This window comes from Pteropus alecto, unplaced genomic scaffold (genome assembly GCF_000325575.1).
Source record: "Pteropus alecto unplaced genomic scaffold, ASM32557v1 scaffold312, whole genome shotgun sequence".
Classification (NCBI taxonomy): domain Eukaryota; kingdom Metazoa; phylum Chordata; class Mammalia; order Chiroptera; family Pteropodidae; genus Pteropus; species Pteropus alecto.
In genome coordinates this window covers 1,494,293-1,518,283 of record NW_006433948.1, presented here as the reverse complement: position 1 = coordinate 1,518,283, position 23,991 = coordinate 1,494,293, and the positions used below count along the sequence as shown (strand labels likewise).

General features: G+C 44.6%; 1 protein-coding gene across 6 annotated transcripts in view; it reads right to left on the bottom strand.

Moving 5' to 3' along the window:
• LOC112477154 overlaps window positions 1-23,991 on the bottom strand; it is a 120,064-nt gene that overhangs the window by 67,684 nt on the left and 28,389 nt on the right. The window contains exons 2-3 of one of the 6 annotated variants that reach the window (XR_003045334.1): window positions 9,238-9,451; window positions 9,010-9,072 (exon numbers count right to left, since the gene is read on the bottom strand). The exons of 4 other annotated variants lie outside the window; for them this stretch is intronic. The gene's annotated coding sequence lies outside the window, so the exon portion shown is untranslated. The remainder of the gene's footprint in view (window positions 1-9,009; window positions 9,073-9,237; window positions 9,452-23,991) is intronic. One more of the 6 variants, XR_003045335.1, reaches the window with a different exon arrangement.

Here is a 23,991-nt window from a genome sequence, read left to right as displayed (position 1 = left end):
GCCTGGCTCCAGGGCCTCTGCTCACATGACTGGTAAGCAGTGTCTGGCCAAGCCAGGGACCCAAAATTACTGCCCAGTGTTGGAATGAGGCCCCTGCCCACTAGCCCCAGGCAGATAAAGCAGTGTCAGACTGAATCAGGGCTCTGCCAGGTGGACCTATGAGCACTGAGGCAGGAAGGGAGGAAAAGAGAGAGGAGAAGGCCAAACGGAAGAGGAAGAGAGGGAAGATGAGGAAGAAAGTGGGGGGAACATGTTAAGGGGAAGCAGAACCATGTATTCATAGAATGCCAGAGCCTACAATGCCAGTGGTTTCAAACTCCATTCCTTGGAGGCTCCAAGATGCCTCCTGGGTTTCTGAGGCACAAATGGGAGTCCAGTGGGTGGGACTGTCAGGTTCCATTGCCTCTAACCAGAACAAGGCCTCCATTACCTACCTACCTGATCCAGCATTGCACTCTCACAGGTTTTGCTTGCTGAAAGGTTTCGGTGGTGAAGATAGGAAAGAAATGAGGGATGGAAGGGAATAAAATGGAAGGAGGGTTGAGGATATGGGAGCTCTACTATTGCCCATCCTCTGCCTCCAAACTGGGAGATGAGTAAGGTCTGAGGAGATGGGTTTGCTCTCTCTTCCTTTCTGGCCCTGGCCATGTTTTAAGGGACTGTGGGCAGGCAGAGGGACAGGAGAAAAGTAAGACGGTGCATTGGTTCTCCTCAGGAGGGGTTTGTGGGATGGTTGCTGGAGGAGGAAGATTTACCTTGTTTACTGAGGAGCCCTGCGGGGTTTATCATGGTGCTTCTAAGGTTCCACAAAAAATGCAAGATTTTCTAGCAGACTATAAAGATGCAAATAATCCGAGGAACTTACCAAGTGGTTTTACCCTCTTTCGTTTACTGGGGTCCTAATTACAAAGTATGCTTTTTAAAAGAGAAAGAAAAAAGAAAAAACTTGAAAGCTACAGCTATGATCGAGCATGCTTGGTGAACAATTCATGAGAGAGAGGCAGCACCAAGTTTGTACCAGACTCCACACTCTCCCCCGCCCCTTCCTGTACCTGGGACCTGAGTATTGTGCCTGGGAAATATAGTAGCCCTCTCTGAGACTTTGGGGAAGGGGAGCTGGGCATTGGACTTGGCAACCTGATGAAGTCTTGCAGAGGGCAAGGCCTGTGCTGGTCTAGTTGAACCAGGGATGGGGGTGAGCGGAGCTAGTGTGGGAGCATCCCGGATGAGTGGGGGCTGGATGACCCTAGAAGGGTGGTTCTTGTAGTGGCTGTTGCTCAGCTGGCTGGCCGGCAGGCCTGGCCCCTCCAGCGTTGCCATAGTGCTGCGGGTCTTCCCAGCAGCCTGCCAGGCGGAATGTGGCCTGGACGGTTTCCCAAGGAATGTAATCAAGATGTAAATGGGGGGCCAGGAGGAGCTGGTCGATAGGGTTGTCACCTCCTCGGGCCTATGCGGAGTGAGCTGGGACTGGCCTGACCGGGAAAATATCCCGGTTGGGCTCTGCTCTGAAGCAGAGTGGCTGCAGTGCCAGCCTGGTCTTCGCAGGCCCCAAGAGATGCCTCGCGGGGCAAGCACTGGGGTCCGTCACTGGCCCTCCTACCCACTTCTTTCCTTACGCCCAAGGGGCAGATCTCTCCCTGGGTGTCGGAAGTGGACTAGGGACATGTGGCAGAGGTTTGCAGGGGTCCCATTCATGGAGTCCAAAGGAAAGCTCCCAGGAAGCCCAGGTCTCACAAGTCCCAGAGCTGCAGGGTTTGCCTCAACCAGGACTGCCAACTTGGCTTCCTCTGCCTATGTCCTCTGGGACCAAGGCACTAGTGCTGGCTGATGCGGGTGACAGGAATGCTCAGGTAGCCCTCTGCCCTTCTGACAGTGGCATCACTTCAACGCCTGGTCATCCTGCTCCCCTGGGAGACAGCGCTCTTGGGTAAAACTTAAAGAGCCACCTTAAGCCTGAGATGTCAGTGACCAAGGCACCTGCTATCTTCAACCCCAGGCCCTAGGACTGGCAGGGTTCCAAGGTCAAAGTGACAGTAATGCAGCAGGGATCTTCTGGGACTATCTCCAATCTAATGTGTGATCCTGTTAGCTCTACAAAAACATCAAAGTGAGCCTCGAAGGCCAAGATTTTTGGAATTCAAATGTCGAAAGCCTTTTCAGTGATCCTGGACTCACTCTATGGAGTCCCCATCTGAGTTATTTTTATGTTCCAGTCTCTGTCCTCTCATGTACTAGGCTTTGTGGCCCTGGACAAGTCAAGCCTTTTCCCCTCTCAGGCATCATTTTCATTAATTTCAACTGAAGAACTAGGTTAGAACCCGATTGCACTTGAGGCCACTTCTGGCTGTGACACTAGCCATCAGACATTATGTGAGGCTTGCCAGGCATGGGACTTCAGAGCCCTCATCTCTTCTTCTCCAGGACATCATGGATTGGAGCCATCAACTCTGCAACCAGACAGAACTGAAATGTCACCCACTGCTTCCTAGATTGGTGACTGTGGGAGAGTCATTTTTCTTCTCTGAGCATTGTCATCTTCTCAACTCTAAGACAAAGCTGCTCAAGCCATCTTGAGTTGGTTTGGGGAGTGAAATGAAGCCATGTGTGGAAAGAAGAGGCTACAGGTTGGTCAGAGGAGCCAGGAGCTGTCACCTATCACTGAACGCTCTGGCCGCCATGGAGATAGGAGCTTAGGGGCCACTACCTCCCATTCTCGTGGAGAAGTATAAAGGCAGGAAGGCTTTCCCCAGGCCATAGAGTACTAGCGCCTGTTCCCAAGTGGCCTTTAGCCAGTGCCCACAGCCCTGCCTTACCAGGCCTGGAACCAAATAGGAAATGGCTGGCTCCAGGCCTCAGATTCCTAGCTCTCTAATTTCAGTCTGCATTCAGACTGGCTCATCGTTTGGCGGGAGCTTGCTTGGAGTATTTGTTCAGCTTCGCCATCTCATTACCAGTGTGGGCACGAGCAGAGAAGGGGCCAGAGGGGACCAAGTGTACCATCCATGTGCAGACACTTAACTCTTCCTCCCACTTCCTTCTCTCTCACTCTCATTCCCCTGCCCTTCCTCCCTTCTTACTCTTCCTCTCCTATCTGTGTTTCTTTCTTCTCTGTACTCTGCTTCCTTCTCTACCTGGTCTGTACCCTGCGTCTCTGTCTTGACGATCGTCTGGGTTTTCTTCAGCCTCTGGTCTTCCATGTCTGTCCCCTACCTCCCCTTGGAGTAAGTGCATGGGAAATGGAGCAAGTCCTGCCCTGGGTAGCAGTCCAGTGCCAGAGTCTGGGCCAACAGTCTGGCACAGCATGAGTTCAAATGACCCGCAGACTCCAAAAGATGGCATGAGAAAAACAAACATGCACAGTTGTCTTCCTGGTACTGCGTTCGTGTTCGAGAAATGTGACTTCTATTCCTACCTTCTTTCTGAAGCTTTCCTTTTCTGGTATTTCGGCCCCTGAACCAAGCTCAAGCTTGGTAAAGTCTGACAACTCACCTTTAGTCAAAAACCTCAGTTCTGAGCCAAGATGGAGAGCACAGGGGCCCTTGCTGTCTCCCCACCAAACTCCTGGCCTCCTTTTGCATGTGGCCATCACTAGACACATGTCCCCAGCCTCTATTTCATCCATCTCCTTCTTCTTCCTTAGGAGCCCTGGCTCTCCTTTTGAAGGTGCAGAACACATGTTATAAAATCCATTCATTCCACAAGGATTTAAGGGGCATCTACTATGTGCCAGGACTTATGGTCAGGAATAACCATAGCCCTGCCCTCATGGAGCTTCCTGGACAGTGAGGGAGGCAGATATTGAACAAGAAGTTACAGCTGAATGAGCCTTGTGCTAGAGTATGGCCAGAGTGCCCTGGGATTGTAACAGAGAGGACTGTCCTAGACCCCCATTCAGAGGTGGCTGCCTAGAGGAGGCGCTGTCCAAGCCAAGGCTAAAAAAGTCAGCAGAGACCAGACTGAGAAAAGTTCTAGTCAGTCTTGTGTCCTAATAGTGTCTTACAGGTATCAGCTCATTTAATTTTCTTGACCATCCTGAAAATAAGGTCTATTATTCTCAGATGAGAATACTGAGGCTCAGAGAAGTAAAATGACCTTCCCAAGGTCATGGTGCAAGGTTACAGTAGGTGCAGACACAGAGACCCAGGCAGTCTGGCTGCAGAGCTTGATCCCCATGCCAAACACCTCCTGAAACAGAAGGAAACTAGAAGCAATAGAAACCACCAAAAGGTTTAAGTGTGTGAGGGATCTTGTTCATGAGATACTGTTAAAAGCAGTGTAGACAGTGGTCTGTAGGGTGGCAGAAGTGGAAACGGCACCCAGTGAGGTGGTCATTGCAGAGGTCCAGATGAGACCTGTTGGTGGCTTGAGTTAGAATGGTGGCAGTGGAATGGGAACCAGGGAGATGGATTTGGGAGTTATTTTGGAGGCAGACTTGACAGGACTAGTAGTAATGTTTGCATAGCACTGTCCAGGTTACCTTACACTTACAAATAAATATGTATGTTCTAGCTAATACATGTGTTTCCAAGGGCATGTGTGGGCACTTGTACCCACACATGCAATCATGCATGAACATGTACATGCACCATACAAGTACATGCTGTATGAGTGCATGTGTGGGTACGGGTATGTGCAGGCACGTATGGACGCATGAGTGCTTTTTGCAAGTGTGTAAATGCATGTTACGTGTCTGCTACCTGAGGTGAGCTCTTGGGCTCCAAATTGGGCCCTTGGGCTCCTGGGTGGGTGAGTATAGGAAGGGCACAGCCCACTGATGGAGACATAAGACCATGGATAACATTTTGGGGTTGTAGCCACATTCATTTAGAGCTGAGGATCCATGACCCCTGGCCCTGAATTTGGGAGGCTCTTGAGTTGGTGGTTCCAACATAATAATAATCCTTAAAGTTATTGAGCACTACTATGTGTCAGGCTCTGCACTCAGCGCATCACATGCATTCTGTCAGTTCATGCTTACAATCCTATGAGGGAGCTACACTGATCTCCATTTATAGATGAGGAAACAGAGAGGGTAACTTACATGCCCATGGTCATACAGCCCTTAAGCTGTGGAGTCAGGCTTGGATACTGGTTCCACCTGACTTTGAAGCTTGTGTTCTTAAACCCGTCCGCTGTGCCACCACACATGCACCACACACACAGAGACACAGACCTATGAGCATCTGCGTCTGCAGACACATGCAGAACCACACATGGAGCCTGTACTCCAGGATCATCTAAAGACGGAAGCTGGGGCATAGGGTTGGAATCAGGAAAGTCAGCAGCCCTGCTGCCTCCCCTGCCGAAGGCCTGGGCCCTGACCTACCACTGAGATTGGCTTTCTCAGGAGTTGCTCAGGTTTCTGGCCTGTGGCCTGTGGCCTCTGGCCTCCAGGCTCCAGGCTCCAGGCTCCAGGCTCCAGGCAGCCAATGAAAATTTATGGCTTGAGAAATTTCTTGCAAGTCCAATCCCTGCATCCCCCTCTCTGACCTTGCATGGTTTATCAAGATACTGGGTTTCCCCTCCTCTTTCTACTGAGCCTTTTCCTGCTGCTGCCTTCCTTCCTGGCCCTTTGTCTAGGTCAAGGCAATCCCCCTCAGCCTCCTCTCTCCCTGCCTGCTGACCTTGCCTACCTAGGTTGAAGCCACTACACCACTTCAAACTGCAGATAAAATCCATTCTCCTCTCTTCTCCCTAGTCCTGGCCATGAAGCAGAGGAAAGTTCTGTGTGTGAGACCGTGTCTGTGTGCATGCACATGCTTACTCATGTGTCCAGTAGGGCTGGCCAGAGCCATGTGAGGGAGGGGGTATGCATGTGGGATCTGGCGAGGATGAGGCACAGCAAACATGTAGAGAATGTGCTCTTTCATGTTTGTGGGGGCTGGTACTTGGCCTGAGCCACTTGACTGTGAGCACTAGTATTTGTAGCATCAATGTGTGTGTGTCATGTGTGTGTATTTCTCTTGTGGCTGTGAGACTGAGCTCGGCTCTATTTGCAGAAAAAAGTGTGAGCTTTAGTCAGAGAGGGGAGGAGCATGGACTTGGAGCTGGACTGCCATTTATTAGCTGTGTAACCTTGAACCAATAACTTCAGCTTTGTGCGCCTCCATTCTCTCATATGTAATATGGAGGTGATCATGATAATGCCCGTATCAAAGGGTTGTTGTGAAGAATGTATATGGCAGTGCATTGCACAATAGTAGGTGATCCGTAGTTGTTAGCTATTACTACATGGATAAAGGAGAAAAAATTCCCATTGCTTAGGCTCTTGCCCCAGGCTGGTGTAGGAATTAGCACTTTACATTATTATCTCATTTAGTTCCAGCGCTTAGAATTGTGCCTGCCCCAGAGAAAATGTTTCGTACATATTGAATGAATGAATGAATGAATGAATGAAGCGTTATACAACCATATGGAGTGAGGACTTTTACAGGTGGGGAAACTAAGACTAAGAACGACTAAGTCCCATGTGAAGTCGGCCTGATGGCTGTAGGTTTCAGTCCCAGGAATGTGCTTCCATCTGCTTTGGGTAAACCTTGTAGGAGGGGAGGGGTAAAGAAGCAACTTTCCCTCTCTACGTACAGCTATGGATACATGTAGAAGTAGAGATGTGCGTGAGTGTGCACACACACATACACACTTAAGTGGTACAGGCTCCCCCAGAAATGAAGGCATTTCTAGGAAAGATAGGAGAAGGTTTGAATTTGCATGGATGAGGAGAGCTTCGTGTAACAGAGGGAGGCCACTACAGGCAGTGGACCGCTCAGCCCAGAATTCGAGGGGTGGGACAGCCGCTCAGAATCAGCGTTTTTCTGGGACCTGGGCAAAAAAAAGCCAAAACCTTGAATATCATCTCCAACTCCTAGATTTTCACAATTGGAAGGGTCCTTGGAATTCACCAAGACCACCCTCCCTCAGGTTATTGATACAGAAGCTGAGGCCCAGAGAAAGCAAGGCAAACAGTAGACCAAGCCAGATCTGGGATAGTCGTCCTGGATTGGAGTCAGGCAGGCCCAGAAATGTCAGAAAAAGCCAGTTTCAGACCTTGGCTGGAGGGGTCCTCCAAGGGAGAGAGGCAAAGGGTGGACTCTGTTATCCCCAGGCCTGGCCCAGAGATCAGGAGGTGGGATTCCAGTGTGGATTGCCCTTACAGTCCAGGTCAGCTGTTGGAAAGAAGAAGGGCAGTGGCAGAGGCAAGGGGCCTGTGTAGCTACCCAGAATATACCTAGGCTCACCAGGGCCCCCAGGAGCACTGCCTAGCTCTGGCAGCCTATGCAGGCTTGGGGCTACCCCGGCCCTTCTTTGTTGACTCTCTCTCCTGCCAAGGGGAAACTGTTCTGGATGGAGACACAAGAGAGTGATTTGTCACTGATTGCCCCTGGCTCCCACTCTGATATGCCAGCCAGCAGGATGGCTTCCTGCTCAACACTTGCCCCACCTGCAAGGTCGCTGTGGTAACTTGTTCCCTAGAGAGCCTGGGGCTGGGCTCTGGCTGCATTGCCCCCTGCTGGAGTGTCAAATATGGAGACTTCTGCTCTCTCGGCTACCTCTCTTATATATTCTTATACCCATGAAGTGGCCAAGCTGGGAGGCACCTCTGCGACCATTGGTATAGCCACCTCCAGCCTCATTGCCACGTCATAGACAGGACCAGGGACTCAGCCAAGGGCACATGGAGTCCTTAGCAAATCTGGGACTGGCAGCCAGGTGTCCGGACCCCAGGCCGTGCCCTTCCTGCTCTTAGCACCAATGACCCCTTGTGCCAAAGCCTTAGCCCCTGACCCTAGTGTTCCGACTAGCCTGAGCTCTGTGAACCCGGCCCCTAGGCCTATGAAAGAGCACAGAGAGGAGTCTGGAGTGACCAGAAAGCCCATAGTCCTAGTCCAGCTTCCTCTGAGCAGACTCCCTCCAGCCCCTCTGCTTTGTCGTGTACGGGGGCACCCAGGCTGCTCTGAGGGAACTTGCACCTGGGCTGGGCTGGAGGGGTAGTGGTAGTGAGGGGAAATAGAAGCAGGGGAGAATAATAGTAGCCCAATGTATTGAGCATTTACTATGTGCCAGGCACAATGCTTCGTGTACTTGATATCATGTCAAGGCTCATAAATGCCCAATAATGTGACCAACTAAGTTAGGGAGTGAGTCTTAATGAGGTCTGCCTGACTCCCTGTCTAGACCTGTTTCCATGGTATCAAATGTTATCATACATAATCATATGTTCTGATGATCTGGCTGATGAAACATTGAATATGTTGAATACTCCACACCCCTGACCTCCAGCGGGCACACACCTAAGCAACCAAAGGACATAGAGACTGGGCTCTGTCATTCCCAGCAGCTGGGACCAGATTGCCACAGCTTCCAACCACAACAGCAGCACTGTCCCTCTGGGAGTCTCCTGGGAGCAGTTGAGCCCCAGTCTTCAGGGAGCCCACATTCTAAGATGAATCACCCCAGAAACAGAGGGCAAGACACAAATGCCAACGAAGCCCTTGGTGGGACAGATTTTGACAGTGGGGGCTGGTCCCTGCCAACCGATGCTGATGCCCTTGAAATAACCCCATTTTCTGATCCCCTCAGTCCTCTGGGCTACCTGAGCTTCACCAAAGAGGGTGTAGAAGATGGGAGAAGGAAACTTAGCTAGGAAGGATTGAAAAGATATTTCAGACCTAGAGAATATAAGGAAGAGAGAGGACGATATCACCAGTTCAGTGGGCCAGTCCCCAAATCATGCTGGGGATGAAATGGCTCCAGCCAACGGGACAGGGGAGAGAGTTGAAACTGCATGTGGCTGAGGGCTGCCTCCAGAGGAGGGTATCAGCCAACTGAATGATATTTCTTAAGGTGCGATCAGCAGGCAAGGCTGGGAGAATAAGTGGAAGTCTTCGAGCAGAAGTGACATTTTATGTCAGGCCAGTAGCACCAATTCTAAATGGGTTGAGAGAATAAGACCCCTGGTGGGAACTAGGGAGACGGGGACAAGAGGAAGGAGCTGGTCAGAGGAAGGCTTACCTGCTAGAGTTCAAATCAGGGCTCCACCTCTAGCAAAAGGCCAGGAAGCTGATATCCATTTCCCTGGAGGCAGAAAATGATACCAGCTCTCACCCTAGCCTGAGTACGGTGCAGCAGAAACTCCTGAGGGTTCTGGTCCCCACGGCAGCTCACCCAGCCCCTTTTTGAACCAGTGTTTTCATATCTATGAAATGGCAAGAATAATGGCTCCACTTATTGAGTACTTACCGAATTGCTTGACTTGGATTAAGCCTCCAACAGCCCTCTGAGGTAATTACAACTAATATTCCATTGTGCAGACAGGAACACTGAGGCACAGAGATGTGAAGTCGCTTTGTCCAAGGTGACCCAGCTAGGAAGTGGTTGAGGCTGCGATTGAATGTCTGGCTCTAGAATCTGTGTCCACAGCCACCACTCCACAGTGTCCTTCTTCATAGTAATCCTGTGAGGATCAACCCAGGAGGTAAATATACAGCATTCACCTCCATGCCTGGTCCACTGTGGAGGCCCCGTGAATGGATAGTAATTGTTCTAGTTAAGCACTCAGTAACTGTTGGCTGATTGAACTCTGGTGGCTTAACTAGAACAATTACCATCCATTCACACCTGGAAGAAATGAGTTCCCATGCCTGGGGCTGAGGGCCAGTCAGAAAAATTAAGGACAGGTGTGAGTCTCAAGAGAGCTGCTAAAAAGGCCTGAAGGGAAGCTGTGGCTTCTCTGAGGGAGATCAGAAGACACAGGTGGTACCCTGTGAGGAGCTACCATACCTACCAGGCCCAGCTCCCATAGTTCTGGCCAGTCTCCCACCCATCACTCTCTTCCTTGACCTAGCTCCTGTTTGTTGGCTTTTTTGAACCTCCTAGCCCTAGGATGTGAGCTCTATTTATTATCCCATTTTTCATAATAGGAAACTGAGACTCGAGGTCACACAGTAAGGGCATGGCCAAGCCAGGAATTGAACTGAAGCTTTGTTCCATGCTGCTGCCTAGGCTACATCTGCTCTTGCCTCCACCTGTAGCCCAGAGCAAGCCGCCCCAGCAGAGAGAACCCAGAGCACACACTTTCAGCCCCGGCTCTGAGTTTGCCACTGGACCTTGGATAAAATCTTTTTGCTCTCTGGGCCTTCCTCTTCCAGGTGTAGTGTGAGGGGGTTAAATGTGTTCCTTGTAGCTTCCAGAGGCAGCCAAAAATGTTCTTCCTTGTAGCCTCATGGCCATAGAATGCCCAGTTCCCACCCTGAGCTCCTTGACTACATAAAACACATCTTCCAGTGAAAGGAGGAGGCAGGCCTGGGGCAAGCCCTGCCTCACCACTTTCCTCTGAGGAACCTTCAGTAGGGCATTGTCCATATCATGGTGCTCCTCCATGCCCACCTCTGGTAATTCCTGATTAAGTGCACCATCTGGAACCACTGTAGGCCTCACTAATAATGGTAGTGGAAGCACATTGTAAAGCATCATGCCAGTAGCAGTTCCTGGCCCTGGGCAGACACTGTCACTTCCTCTGAACTACATCCTCCCCCAGCCAAGGGTCATCATGGTAGGTTCCCCGTATACTTTGGTACTGCTTTCTCTGAGCCTCTGCCTCCTCTGCACCCAGAACTCCCTGGGCCCAATGCTGTTGCATCCTACTGTTGGTTGAGGTTCACTCAGGGGCAGGTAGGATCCTTAGCATCTTAGCATGAGATAACCCAAAGGCCTAAGGAAAAGGCATGACAAATCCTGCGAGGCCCAATAATACCAGAAGGTTAGTCTACAGAACTTATACATGCTGATCCCTCTACAGAGACTACTGTTCCTTTCTGGCTCCATCTTCCCCTAGAAAATACCATCTCACTTTTGAGTTCCAAGTTTAGATATCACCTTCTCCAGGAAGCCTCCCTGACCCCACATCTGGGTTGAGTCTTCTCCACTGAGCTCCCATAGCTCTCTAACCAAACTGTATCGTAATTGATTTCCTGTCTTCCTCACTAGATTAGGAGTGCCTTGAGGGCATCCATGTGCATCTAGTCCAGGGCCCGGCACATAGTAGGCAGATGAATTATTGGTGAACAAATGAATGGATGGATGAATGGTGCCCCTCTAGGGGGCCTGGACTTTCCTTCAAGAATGAGGAATTCTTGCACTCAGGTCTTTTCTGAGTTTCCTCCATAGCTCTGATTTTTGGGTTATCTGTTTGTCCCGTAGGCAACTGGCAGAAGAGTTGCGCTCTTCACTCGAGGTTTCCCCCTTTTAAAGAAATCCATCCCTCGAACAGACTAGCCTGGTGCCTTCATCTCTGTTGTTGCCTTATTCCACCCAGGATCTGAGTGCCATTCAGGGCTACCCAGCCCATTTTCCAGCAGGGTTATCTGAGCAGACTTGAAGGCTGTTGCCCCACCCCCTACCAGAGTTCTGCTTCTCGCCATCCTGACTTACTTCCTTGGCCCAGGACAACTCCCTCCCCAACCATCTCCCCAGGCCCAATTTAAGTCTCTAAAGCCCATTCGCAGACCTCCTTTGGGATAGTGGTTCTTCAGGGGTGGTCCAGGAAATATTGGTGGTGGTCTGTGGGGCCTTTAAGTGGTCCGTGGGCAGGTTCAAAATTCAAGGCATGCAAAAATGTGTGGTGTGGTGTTTGGGTTTTTAAAAAGTATATTTTCTATGGCAGATTCAAATCTGCATTTAAAAAACCAACAACAGCTAGTCTTTCAGGATAGTCACAATATTAGTTACTTACCCAGTGAAGGGGACATCAGGACCATTTGGGATTTGGGGATGTGCCAGAAGAGAATCTACAGGGCCTCTGAAGAAGCCCCTGAAACTAGAACATAAAAGCTGCTAGAATATTGCCCCATTTTGCAAGTGGAAAAATTGAGGATACAGGCAAGAAGCTGGTTCCAAAGAGCCTAGTTAACCAGGCCCTATGGGAGGGTTGGTTCCAAGAGGCATTTCTCAGACATCTTCAAAAGAGTGACTGGCAGTGACCTCAGTAATGCCAGGATTGAAGTAGCCAAAGACTCTAGGGTAGAGATGTCACATGCTGCTGCCCTCTCTTTGGCCTCAGCCCCCAGCTCTCCCAGCAGCCTTAAAACCTATGTCCCTTTGGGGGATCCCCCACCCCCAGCTCCAGGCCAACGAGGCAGGCAGGCCCTCCCCCAATACACACACATACACAACCTGCATTCTTGAATAGCTGCCACCATTTCATTGGCCTCGGCCCCAAGAAGGAGTGTGGAATGTGCTTCTCTGAGCCTTTAGGGAGTGGGTAGTATGGAGGGGGTTGTCCTGCAGGGAAGCTGGGAATTAAAAGACAGGCTGTAGAGGGATAGGAGGGATGATCCCAAGGGCCAAAGCTTCTGTAGGTACAAGTCCATAGGCAGCAGCCCCAGGGGCAAGGCCAGGAAGACTGCCCTGGGCCTGGACTTCCTGGCCTGTCCTTTGTGCCCATACTCAGAGGACAGGAGAGACCAGTTACCAAGTTTCTATAGGTACACCCATAAGACTGTCAACAACCAGGAATGATGTAGGCATGGGTAAGAAGGAAGGCTGGAAGCATCTTTAAAAGGCAGAAGGGGATTGATCGCTGCAGGTATTGAAATGAAATCACTGTGCCAGCATCCTCCTTTCACAATCTCATGTTCAAGATGCTCTGGGTGTTACAAGCTATTTGTCACTCACTAATTACAGTTAAAGAGTTGAGGATTATAAATTATTTCCTGTCTCTTTCTCTTTCCTTTTATAAAAACCAACTAGAATAGATTCATAGTTTCTCCTGTAGTCTTTTTTAAATGAGAGAACAAGGTAAAAAATGGGCACTCCTACTTCCAGATGGGAGGAGTAGACTTACTTCTCCTGTTTCCCCCTGCTAAGTATAACTGAAAACTCTGAACGTTACATATAAAACAAACATAAGAAGACTCTAAAATGTAGAGAGAGGCAGACTATCTAAGGAACTCAGAACCCAAGGAACAATATGGGGTGAGTTCCTTGGATGCTGGAGAAGCCAACAAACAGAAATACCAAAGGGCATAGCCAAAAACAAAAAAAAATTAAAACAATAAAAACACAATCCCCAACAAAAGCCTGCTCTCTTTTAACCAAAGTACCAGAAAAGGGACAGTATAGTAAGACAAAAAAAAAAAAAAAAAAAAACATTTATACAATAACCTAAGACTACAAACTAAGATTACAGAAAAAACTGTGATTCTGCCCCCATCCATGACAGTAAAGGTTGAGTGGGGAGCTTAGACTTATGCCCTCACCAGGCTGTAACAAGGTGCCCCAATCCTGCTCCCTCTTTCCTGACTGGAATGGTTTTAGAGAAGAACAGGTAGCGAGCCAGGACTTTTATCCCTGCCTGACAGTAACGAGGTCTTCCTGCTCCCACTGTCAGTGGGAGCCTGGAACCCTATTATCTGCGTACTAGTAATGAGGTACGCCTTCTCACCCTGAGGTATCAAAAGAGGCAGAGTAGGAAACCTGGACTTTCACCCCAACCTGACTGTAAGAAGGTGGTATCTTCTTTCCTCTGCTGACACAGTGTTAGAGGACTCTTGCTAAAACAGATTTAAATAAGATCCAGAGTCTTATAGGATAATACACGAAATCTCTCGTTTTCATTAAAGAATCACTTGTCATACCAAGAACCAGGAAAATCTCAACTTGAATGAGAAAAAATTATCAATGAATCCCAAAAATGAGTTGACGTAGATACTAAAATTATCTGACAATGACTTTAAAGCAGTCATCATAAAAATCATTTAATAAGGAACACAAACATACATGAAACAAATGAAAAAAAAAACAGAAAGTCTTAGCAAAGAAATGGAAGATATAAAGAAGAAACAAACAAATATTTGAGTGGAAAAATACGAGTGAATTGAAAAACTCAATAGATGGGCTTAAACACAATAGAAGGGACAGAGGAAGAATAGACACTTGAAGACAGAGCAATAGAAATTAATCTGAACAACAGAAAGAAAATACACTGAGAAAAAAAGAAGAGATGCTCAGGGACTTATGGAACTATAACAAAAGATCTAACATTTATGTCATGGGAGTCACTTGTCATAGAAGGAGAGGAGTGGGGCTGAAAACCTCCTCAAAGAAATAGTGACCAAAAATCTCCCAAATTTGGCACAAGATATAAATTTACAGATTCAACAAGCTGAGCAACCCCAAACAGGAAAATTCCAAAGAAATTCACACCAAGACACATCTAGTCAAACTTCTAGTCACTAAAGAGAAAGAAAAAGTTCTTAAAAGCAGCAAGAGAAAAGTGATACATTACTTACTGGGGAAATGACTCAAATGACAGTGAATTTCTCTTCAGAAACCATAGAAGTCAGAAGGAAGTGGCACAATATTTTCAAGAGCTGAAATAAATATTTATATCTAGCAAAAAAAAAGTCTGTGTCTATCAAAATATCCTGCAGGAATGAAGAAGAAACCAAGACAATCTCAGATGAAGGAAAACTAAAAGAATTTTCTGCTAACAGGCCTACACTAAAAGCTCTTCAAATGTAAAAAAAAAATGATAACAGAAGAAATATTGGAATATCAAGAAAGAAGAAAAAACTGAAATGGCCTCTCCTTTTCCTCTTGAATTTTCTAAATTATGTTTGACAAAACAAAAATTATAACAATGTCTGATATGGTTCTCGATGTAGGTAGGAAAAATATTTAAGAAAGATATATTTAAATGGGGGCATGTAGAGGGACGTAAAAGAGGGAGAGTTTCTACCTTTCATTTGAAGTGGTAAAAGGTTCACACCAGTAGATGGTGATAGGTTATGTACGAATAAAAAACACTGAACTGAACAAAAATGAAAATACAGCACATCAAAATCTGTATAATACAGCTAAAGCAGTGCTAAGAGGAAACTTTATAGCACTAAATGCTTACATTGGAAAAGGAAAAAAATATCACATCAATAATCTAAACTACCACCATAAGAGAAAGAAGAGCAAGCGGAAGAAAATAATAAACTAAGCAGAAAACAATGAAATTTAAAATAGGAAAAAAAATAGAGAAAACGAATGGGTCAAAATGTTGGTTCTCTGAAGAGACCAATAAAATTGACTAACCTCTAGAAAGACTGATGATAAAAAGAGAGAAGATGCAAATCACCTCATATCAGGAATGATATATGGAGTATCACTACAAACGCTAAATTTATCAAAAGGATGTAAAGGGAATACTATGAACAACTTTAAACTCATAAGTATGACAACTTAGATGAAAGGGACCAGTTCCTAGAAAAGCACAAACTACAACAACTCACACAATATGAAATAAATAATTTGATTAGCCCTATAACTACGAAATAAATTGAATTTGTGATTAAAAACTTCTCCCAAAAGAAATCTCCAGGCCAAAATGGTTTCACTGAATGGCATATGTAAGGAAAAATTAACACCGATTTTATATAGCCTCTATTTGAAGATAGGAGACTCATACCCAACTCATTTTACAAGGCCAATATTACCTTGACACCAAAATCAGACAAAGATAGTACAAAAAGAAAACTATAAACCAATATCGTTCATGAATATAAAAACGAAATCTTTAACAAAACATTAGCAAATCTAATTCAGCAATATTTTAAAAGAATTATATAACTTGACCAAGTGGAGTTTATCCCAGGGAGGCAAAGCTAGTTCAAAATTTGAAAATCAATCATTATCATCTACCATATTAACAGGCAAAAGGAAAAAGTTACAGTCACATCAATTGATACAAAAAAAAAAGCATTTGGCGAAATTTAACACCTATTCATAACAATTCTCATCTAACTAAAAACATAGGGAATGTCCTCAACTTGATAGAGAAAACCTACCCAAAATCTATAGCTAACATCATGCTCTATGGCAAAAGACAATGTTTTCATCCTGTGATTGCAAACGAAGCAAGGATGCCCATTCTCCCTACTCTTACATAGTACTAGAAGTTCTTGCCTGCACAATAATGCAAAGAAAGGAAATAAAACGCGTGCCAATTAGAAAGGAAGAAATAAAACTGTCCTTATTTGCAGGTAACATGATGGTTGACATAGAAAATGCCAAGGAACCTAAAATAAATAAATAAAATAAAAACAAAAACATACGAACAAAAAAAACTCCTACAACTAATAGCGACATTATCAAGGTCTCAGGATACAAGATCAATATATAAAAATCGAATTATATTTCTATGTACTATTCATGAACGTGTAGATACAGAAACTAAAAATATAGTTCCACCTACACTCAAAAAATGAAATACCTAGGTGTACATCTAATAAAATATGTACTGCGGGACTTATATGTTGAAAACTACAAAATGCTAATGAAAGAAAGCAAAGAAGATCTAGATAAATGGGAAGGCACAGTGTCCATAGTTTGGAAGACTCAACATAGTAAGATATCAATTCTCCCCAAATTAAAATACAGGTCTTATGCAATTCCTTTTAAACTACCAGCAAGATTTTTTGGTAGATATATAAAAGATTATTTTAAAGTCTATATGGGAAGGCCAAGGAAGTAGAATAGCTAAAACAATTTTTGAAAAAAGAAAAATATAGTGGAGGAATCACTCTACCTGATTTTAAAACTTATTATATTTTAAAACTGTATTATATACACAGTTATCAAGACTGTGTGGTGTTGGCGGAGAAATAGGCACATAGATCAATGGAACAAAACAGAGACCCCAGATACAGACCCACAAGTATACGCAATGGACTTTTGACAAAGATGCAAAGCAATTCAATGGAGAAAAGATAGCCTTTTTAAAAAATGATTCTAGAGCAATTGGACATTCATAGGCAAAAGATGAACCTTGGCCTAAACCTCTCACCTTACACAAAAATTAACTCAAAATGGACCATAGCTTTAAATGTAAAGCGTAAGACTAGAAAACTTTGAGAAAACATTCAGAAGATAATTTGCAGTACTTGGGGCTTGTTGAAGAGTTCTTAGACACAACATTAAAAAGCACAATCCATTACAGAAAAAATGGATACTTTAATGCACCAAAATTAAAATCTTCTGCTCTACAGATGTCCTGTAAAGATGATTAAAAGACAAGTTACATTGTGAGAGAGGATATTTGAAAACCACATACCTGACAAAGGACTCAGATCGAGAATATATAAAGAAGTCTCAAAACTCAATTGCAAACATTCAACAATCCAATTAGAAAATGGACGAAAGACTGAAGAAGATGTATGGATGGCCAATAAGCACATGAAAAGATGCTGAATATCAGTAAGCATCAGGAAATACAAATTAAGAACATGATGAGACATCACTCCACACCTATTAGAATGGCTACAATGAAAAATAGTGACAATATCAAATACTGCCAAAGATGAAGATAAACTAAATCTTATACATTGCTGGTGGGATTGTATAATGGTACACCACTCTGAAAAATAGTATGGTAGTTTCTTAAAAAGCTAAACATACACTTATCATACAATTCATTGATTGCATTCCTGGGTATTGATCCCAAAGAAATGAACACTCGTCCACACAAAAACCTGAGTCTTATTGTTCAAAGCAGCATTATTTGTAATAGCCAAAAACTAGAAACAACTAAAATGATGCTAAATTGGTAAGTGGTTAAAGAAACTGATACATCCATACCATGAAACACTACTCAGCAATCAAAAGAAACAAACTCTTGATACATGCATAGGTGAATTTCCAGGGAATTATGCTGAGTGATAAATCCAACCCCAAAGATCACATACTGTATGATCTCATTTATATAACATCCTTGAAAAGACAAAATTACGTAACTGAGGAGTAGATTAGCGGTTGGCAGGGGTTAGGGATGGTGAGGTAAAGGGTAAGGGATGGGTGTGACTATAGAGGTAGCATAAAGAAGATACTTGTGGTAATGGAACAGTTTTGTGTATTGATTGTGGTGGTCATTACACAAATCTACATGTGATAAATAGCATAGAACTATATGCATACATTGTACCAATGTCAGTTTCCTGAATTTGATATTGTACTATAATTATGTAAGATGCAGCCATAAGAGAACGATGGAGGGTACATTAACCTCTTTGTACTCTCTTTATATCCTTATATCATTTTGCTCAGATATGATTCATGTATCATAATACCCTTAAAATTATACAAATCAGTATTTTTAGTATATTCACAATGTTGCACAAATATCAACCCCATCTAATTCCAGAACATTTTCATCACCCCAAAATGAAACTCAGTACCCATTAGCAGTCACTCTCCATTTCCTCCCAAATCCCTCAGCCCGTGGCAATCACTAATCTACTTTCTGTGCCTATGGATTTGTCTATTCTGGACATTCATATAAATGGAATCATATAATTTGTGATCCTCTTGACTGGCTTCTTTCAGTTAGCATGGTATTTTCAAAGTTCATCCATGTTGCAACATGTATCAGTACTTCGTTCCTTTTCATGACTGAATAATATTCCCTTATATGTATATATCACATTTCTTCTATTCATTCATCAGTTGATGGACATATAAGCTGTTTCTGCTTTTTGGCTATTATGAATAATGTTACTATGGCTTTCATGCACAAGTTTTTGTGTGAACATATTTTTTCCAATTTCCATAGGTATCTACACTAGGAGTGGAATTGTTGGGTTGTGTGGTAATTTAAGTTTAACATTTTGAGGAATGGCCAGGCTGTTTTCCAAAGAAGCTGCACCATTTTACATTTCCACCAGCAAAGTATGAGGGTTCCAATTTCTCTATATCCTCATCAACATTTCTTATTATCTTACCTTTTGATTCTAGCTATACCAGTGGGTATCTTATTGTTTTGATTTGCACATGTCAGTTACTAGTGATATTGAGCTTCTTTTCACATGCTTGTTGGTGATCTGTATATCTTCTTCAGAGAAATGAATATTCCAATCCTTTGCCCATTTTTAAATTGTGTTTTATTTTTATTGTTCATTTTTAAATGTTGTTTATACACTCTGGATGCTAGTCAAATCAGATATATGATTTGCAAATAGTTTATCCTGTTTTGTGGGTTGTCTTTTCACTTTTTTGATAGTATCCTTTCAGGCACATAAGTCTTTATTTCAATGAAGTCTAGTTTGTCTTTTTTTCTCTTTTGTTGTTTGTCCTTTTTGCATCATAGCTAAGAAACCATTGTCTAATCCAAGGTCAAGAAGGTTTACACCTATTTTTTCCAAATGTTTTATTGTTTAGCTCTTAAATTTAGGATTTCGATCTATTTTGAGGTATTTTTTGTATATGGTGTGAGGCAGAGGTTCAAATTCATTCTTTTGCATGAAAAGACTATTTTTTCCCATTGAATGGTCTTGACACCCTCACTGAAAATCAACTGAACATAAATGTATGGGTTTATTTCTAGGCTCTCGATTCTTTTCTATCTTTTCATCTACATGTCCATCTTTAAGCAAGTACCACACAGAATTGGTTTAATGTAGTTTTGCAGCAAGTTTTGAAATTGGGGAGCTTCAAGGAACCAACTATTATGCTCTTTTTCAAGATTGTTGTATTAGTTGGAGTTCTTCAGAGAAACAAAATCAATAAGATATATATTATACATAAAATATATATCTTATTGATAATATATGTCATATTGAATATATATCTTATGGATTACACACACACACACACACACACACACACACACACACACACACACAAAAGTATTGGTGTGATTATGAAAGTTGAGAAGTCCCACAATCTACCATCTGCACTTTGGAGTCCCAGGAAAGCCAGTGGTATATTTCAAAGGCTTGAGAGCTGGAGAACCTATAGTGTAGATTCGAATCTGATCTGAAAGCCTGAGAACCAGCAACACCAAGGGCAAGAGAAGATCACAATTCCAGCTCAGCAGTCAGGCAGAGAGAGAATCCAATCTTTCGTTGCCTTCTTGTTCTATTCATGCCCTTGGCAGAGTGGATGATGCCCACCCACACTGGAGAGAGCTGTCTGCTTTACTCATTTTAAATGCTAATCTTTTCCAGAAATACCATTCACAGACATACCCAGAAATCATGTTTAACTGGGCATCCCATGGCCCAGTCAAGTTGGCACATAACATTAACTATCACAATCATTTTGGCTATTCTTGGCCATTGTATTTCCATTTGAATTTTAGGATAAGCCTGTCAATTTCTGCAAAGAATCAACTTGTTATCTGGCAAAAAGAGTAACTGGGATTTTGATAGGGATTATGTTGAATCTCTACAGTTTTGGTGAGTATTGGCATCTTAACATTATTTTTTCCCATCCATGAACATGGGCTGTCTTTCCATTTATTTAGGATTTGTTTAATTTCATTCAATATTTTGTAGTGCTCAGTCTTGCACATTTTTGTTGAATTGATTCCTAAGTATTTTATTCTTTTTGGTGCTATCGTAAATGGAACTGTTTTCTTAATTCCATTTTTGGATTGTTATTCCAAGTGTATACAGATAAAATATTTATATTGACCTCGTATCCTATAATCTTGCTGAATTTGTTTATTAGTTCTAATAGCTGTGCGTGTGTGCATTCCTTAGGATTTTCTTGAGTTAGTTTCAGTAATTTCTGTCTTTGTAGGAATTTGTCTAGTGTGTCATCTCGGTTTTGTAATTTGCTGTCAGGCAATTAATTTAATCATTTTTATTTCTGTAAGGTTTGTAGTAACATACCTTCTTTCATTCCTGATTCCTTCTTGATTTTAGTATTTCAGGCTTTCATCTTTTTTTCTTGGTCAGTCTAGCTAAAGGTTGGGCAATTTTGTTGATCTTTTTAAAGAACCAATTTTGTTTTTCTCAATTTTCTCTACAGTTTTTCTACTCTATTTTATTTGTGTCTCTATTTTATCTATCAATAAGTACATAATTTACTTATTATTTCTTTCTTTTTACTTACTTTGGGTTTAGTTTGTTCTTTTTCCAGTTTCTTAAGTTGTGAAGTTAGAGTATTGACTTGAAATCTTTCTTCATTTTTTAAATAGATGCATTTTTAGAATAACTTTTTCTTTAAGCACTGTAATGGCTGCATCCCATACATTTTTGTATGCTGTGTTTTTGTTTTCACTTATCTCAAAACATTTGGTAATTTCCTTTGTGATTTCTTCTTTAAGCCATTGGTTACTTAGGAATGAGCTGTTTCCCAAATAATTTTCATATATTTGTGATATCCTCAAATTTCTTTCTATTAATGATTTGTAATTTTATTCCCTTGTGATTGAAGAACATACTTTGCATGATTTAAATCCTTTTAAATGTATTGAGATTTGTCCTATGGCCTAACATATAGTTCTACCTGGAGAATGTTTCATGGAGGTAACCTAAGGCAACAGCACTGGGGGGAGGAAGAGAGGACTTGTCCCCAGGCAGGCATGGAAGGGATGGAGAGGTGCTAATGGATCGATGGCATATCTAGGAGGTGGACTCACCAGGATGACAGGGATGAGGGAGAGGGAGGAGCTCAATGGGATGGGATTTTGTTCCAACTCAACAGACCTAGCAGTCAGTAAACTGGGTCCCAAGCCCAGAATGGCCAGGAACATACAGTATGATCCTGGACACATCTCTGGCCCTCCCTGGGTCTTAGTCTCCTCGTCTATACCACAGCAGGGCTGAATAGGCTTATCACTAATGGCTCAGCCAGGGCTGATGTTCTTTGCCTGTCATTCTACTTGTTAGGAGATGGTGTCAAACTGTTGTCCAAGATGGGGCCTCCCAAAATAAAGAGAAGCTGCCCCTTGGTTAGTAGTTAACAGCATGGGCTCCATGGTGGTGCCTTCTCAGGCTCAATTCCCACCGAGTAAGCTGCTCAATAGTACAGGTTCCTCTTCTGTAAAGCAGGGGCAATAAAATTCCCTACTTCAGAAGGCTATAGTGAAGCCTCACTGAGATAATGCAGCAGACAAGCTCAGCAGCCTGTCATCGGTGGGAATAGAGGATATGAGAACACAGGCACTCAGAGACAGGAACCCCCAGGAGGTGCTAGATGACTTCCCAGCCCCAAGTTCCAAGGGCTCAGTACAGTACTTCATAGTTTACGAAACTCCTTTCCACCCCAAACAGCTTGAGAAGTAGAAATGATAATCACCATTTTAGAGATGAGGCCTGGCTGGTATGTTGGGAAGCATGGCCCAAGGACCAGCTTTCCCTTCAGGTTAAGTGTACTGGGGAAACCAAGGCCCCAGAGGATATCCTTCTGGGTATCCCCAGAGCCACTGGGGACACCGGAGCCTAGGCAAGAGCAGGTGCCACCAGGAGCCCAGACCTGGTTTTCATTTACCACTGGGCTGGGCGCCATGCAGCTTGCCCAGGGCCATGATTTGGGCCCAAATTGGGGTGTTTGGTTCCTTTCTTTATGTCTCCTCTTGTAACTCCAGCTTAACACTCCCCAGATGGCCATTCCTGCCGGCTCCCTGCCCACGCCGCCATTCAGACGGGAAAACAATCATTTTGCAGCCCCATTAATTAAAGACTAATTGCTGATTGGAAACACATGGGCTGGGCCCTGAGCCGGTATCACGTTGTGGACCCTCTGGCTCTGGTGACGGCCAGACCCTAACGAGCCTCTGGCCCCCCAGTGGCTTGCTCGCTCACTGCGTGGCAGCAGAATTGGGCCTGGACTTAGGCTAATGAGGTGTCAGTTGACTATTTGAACCATATTGATGGGGGAGGCTGGCGACTAGACCAGATAGGAGCTGCCACATGCAGTAGTCATTAGCTCTGAAGTTGCTCCCTGGGGGGCCATGTCTGGCCCCAGCCCCTTCCCAGCCACCTATGGAGGGGCTCATCTTCCAGCTAGGTCACCCTCCAAGGTGGCCAGTCTCCTCTGACGCATGGTACTCCAACCCCCCTTTCAGCCACCACACCCCTACTCTGTGCCAGGCCCTGGGGATACAGAAATAAGTAATAATAGCTGTGTTTATTGAGCACTTGCTGTAACCTTGGCACTATTTTAACTGCTTTATATGGACTCTCTTCTTTCTTTGTGACAAAAGCCCTCTGACAGGTTGGCGCTATGATAACCCACATTTTACAGAAGGAAATTGCAGCAAAGGAACTTACTCAACTGCACACATCTACTAAAGGGCAGTTCCAGTGTTCCAAGCCAGGCAGTCCAGAGTCCTGACCCTTAACCACTGCACTCTGCTGGTCCTTGGTCCTGCTGCAAGGAATGTCCGGTCTCGTAGGAGACTGTGAAGGAAGGTACTTTTATTACAGGACATGGGAAAGGGCCATGGTGGAGGCAAGCCCAGGAGGCTCTGAGAACCCAGGGGAAGACCACCTAACACAGACATGGAAGAAGGAGAGCAGTCAGGGCAAGTTTCCAGCATGTGAACTGAGTCCTAAAGAACATAAGAAGTATGGCAGGCACTAAAATGGTGGAGGAGTGAAAGGACGGTATAGACAGAGGGAGCTGATAGAAAGGCTGAATCTTCAGCCAACAGGGAGCCGTTTGGAGACTTCCCAGAAAATGAGTGAGTGTGAGTGTGGGGTCGAGGGACACAGTCAGCGCTGACCTTTTGGAAGTTCCCTCTGGCTGCAGTAGAGAGCACATGGGAAGGGAGGAAGAATATAAACAGGGGAACCATGTGGAAGACCCCTGCCTTCATCCAGATGAGAGGTGTAGGGCCTGAATTGGGCCAAGGCACTGTGGATGGAGGCCAATTTGGGACATGTGGTCAAAAGATTTAAAGAAGGTAAGCTGTGGAGGGAGAAGGAAGGACAAGAGACTGGGATTCCCTCTCATATTCCCTGGGCCACTTGCCCACAGCCCAGAAGGCAGGATAGACCCAGCCACTTGCCTGCTCAAAGCATTCTGTAGCTTCCAGCCCTCTTTCTCCCAATGTGGAGGCAGACCTGGTGGTGGGGAGCGGGTGGTGCAGAATTCCAGCTCTTCCACTAGCTGTGTGGCTTTGGGCAAATGGTCTAACCTCTAACCCTTAACTCATTCATTTATACAGAGTCCCTCCACAGTCCACGTTTACAGAATTACTGTAATAACAAACCACATTCCTGC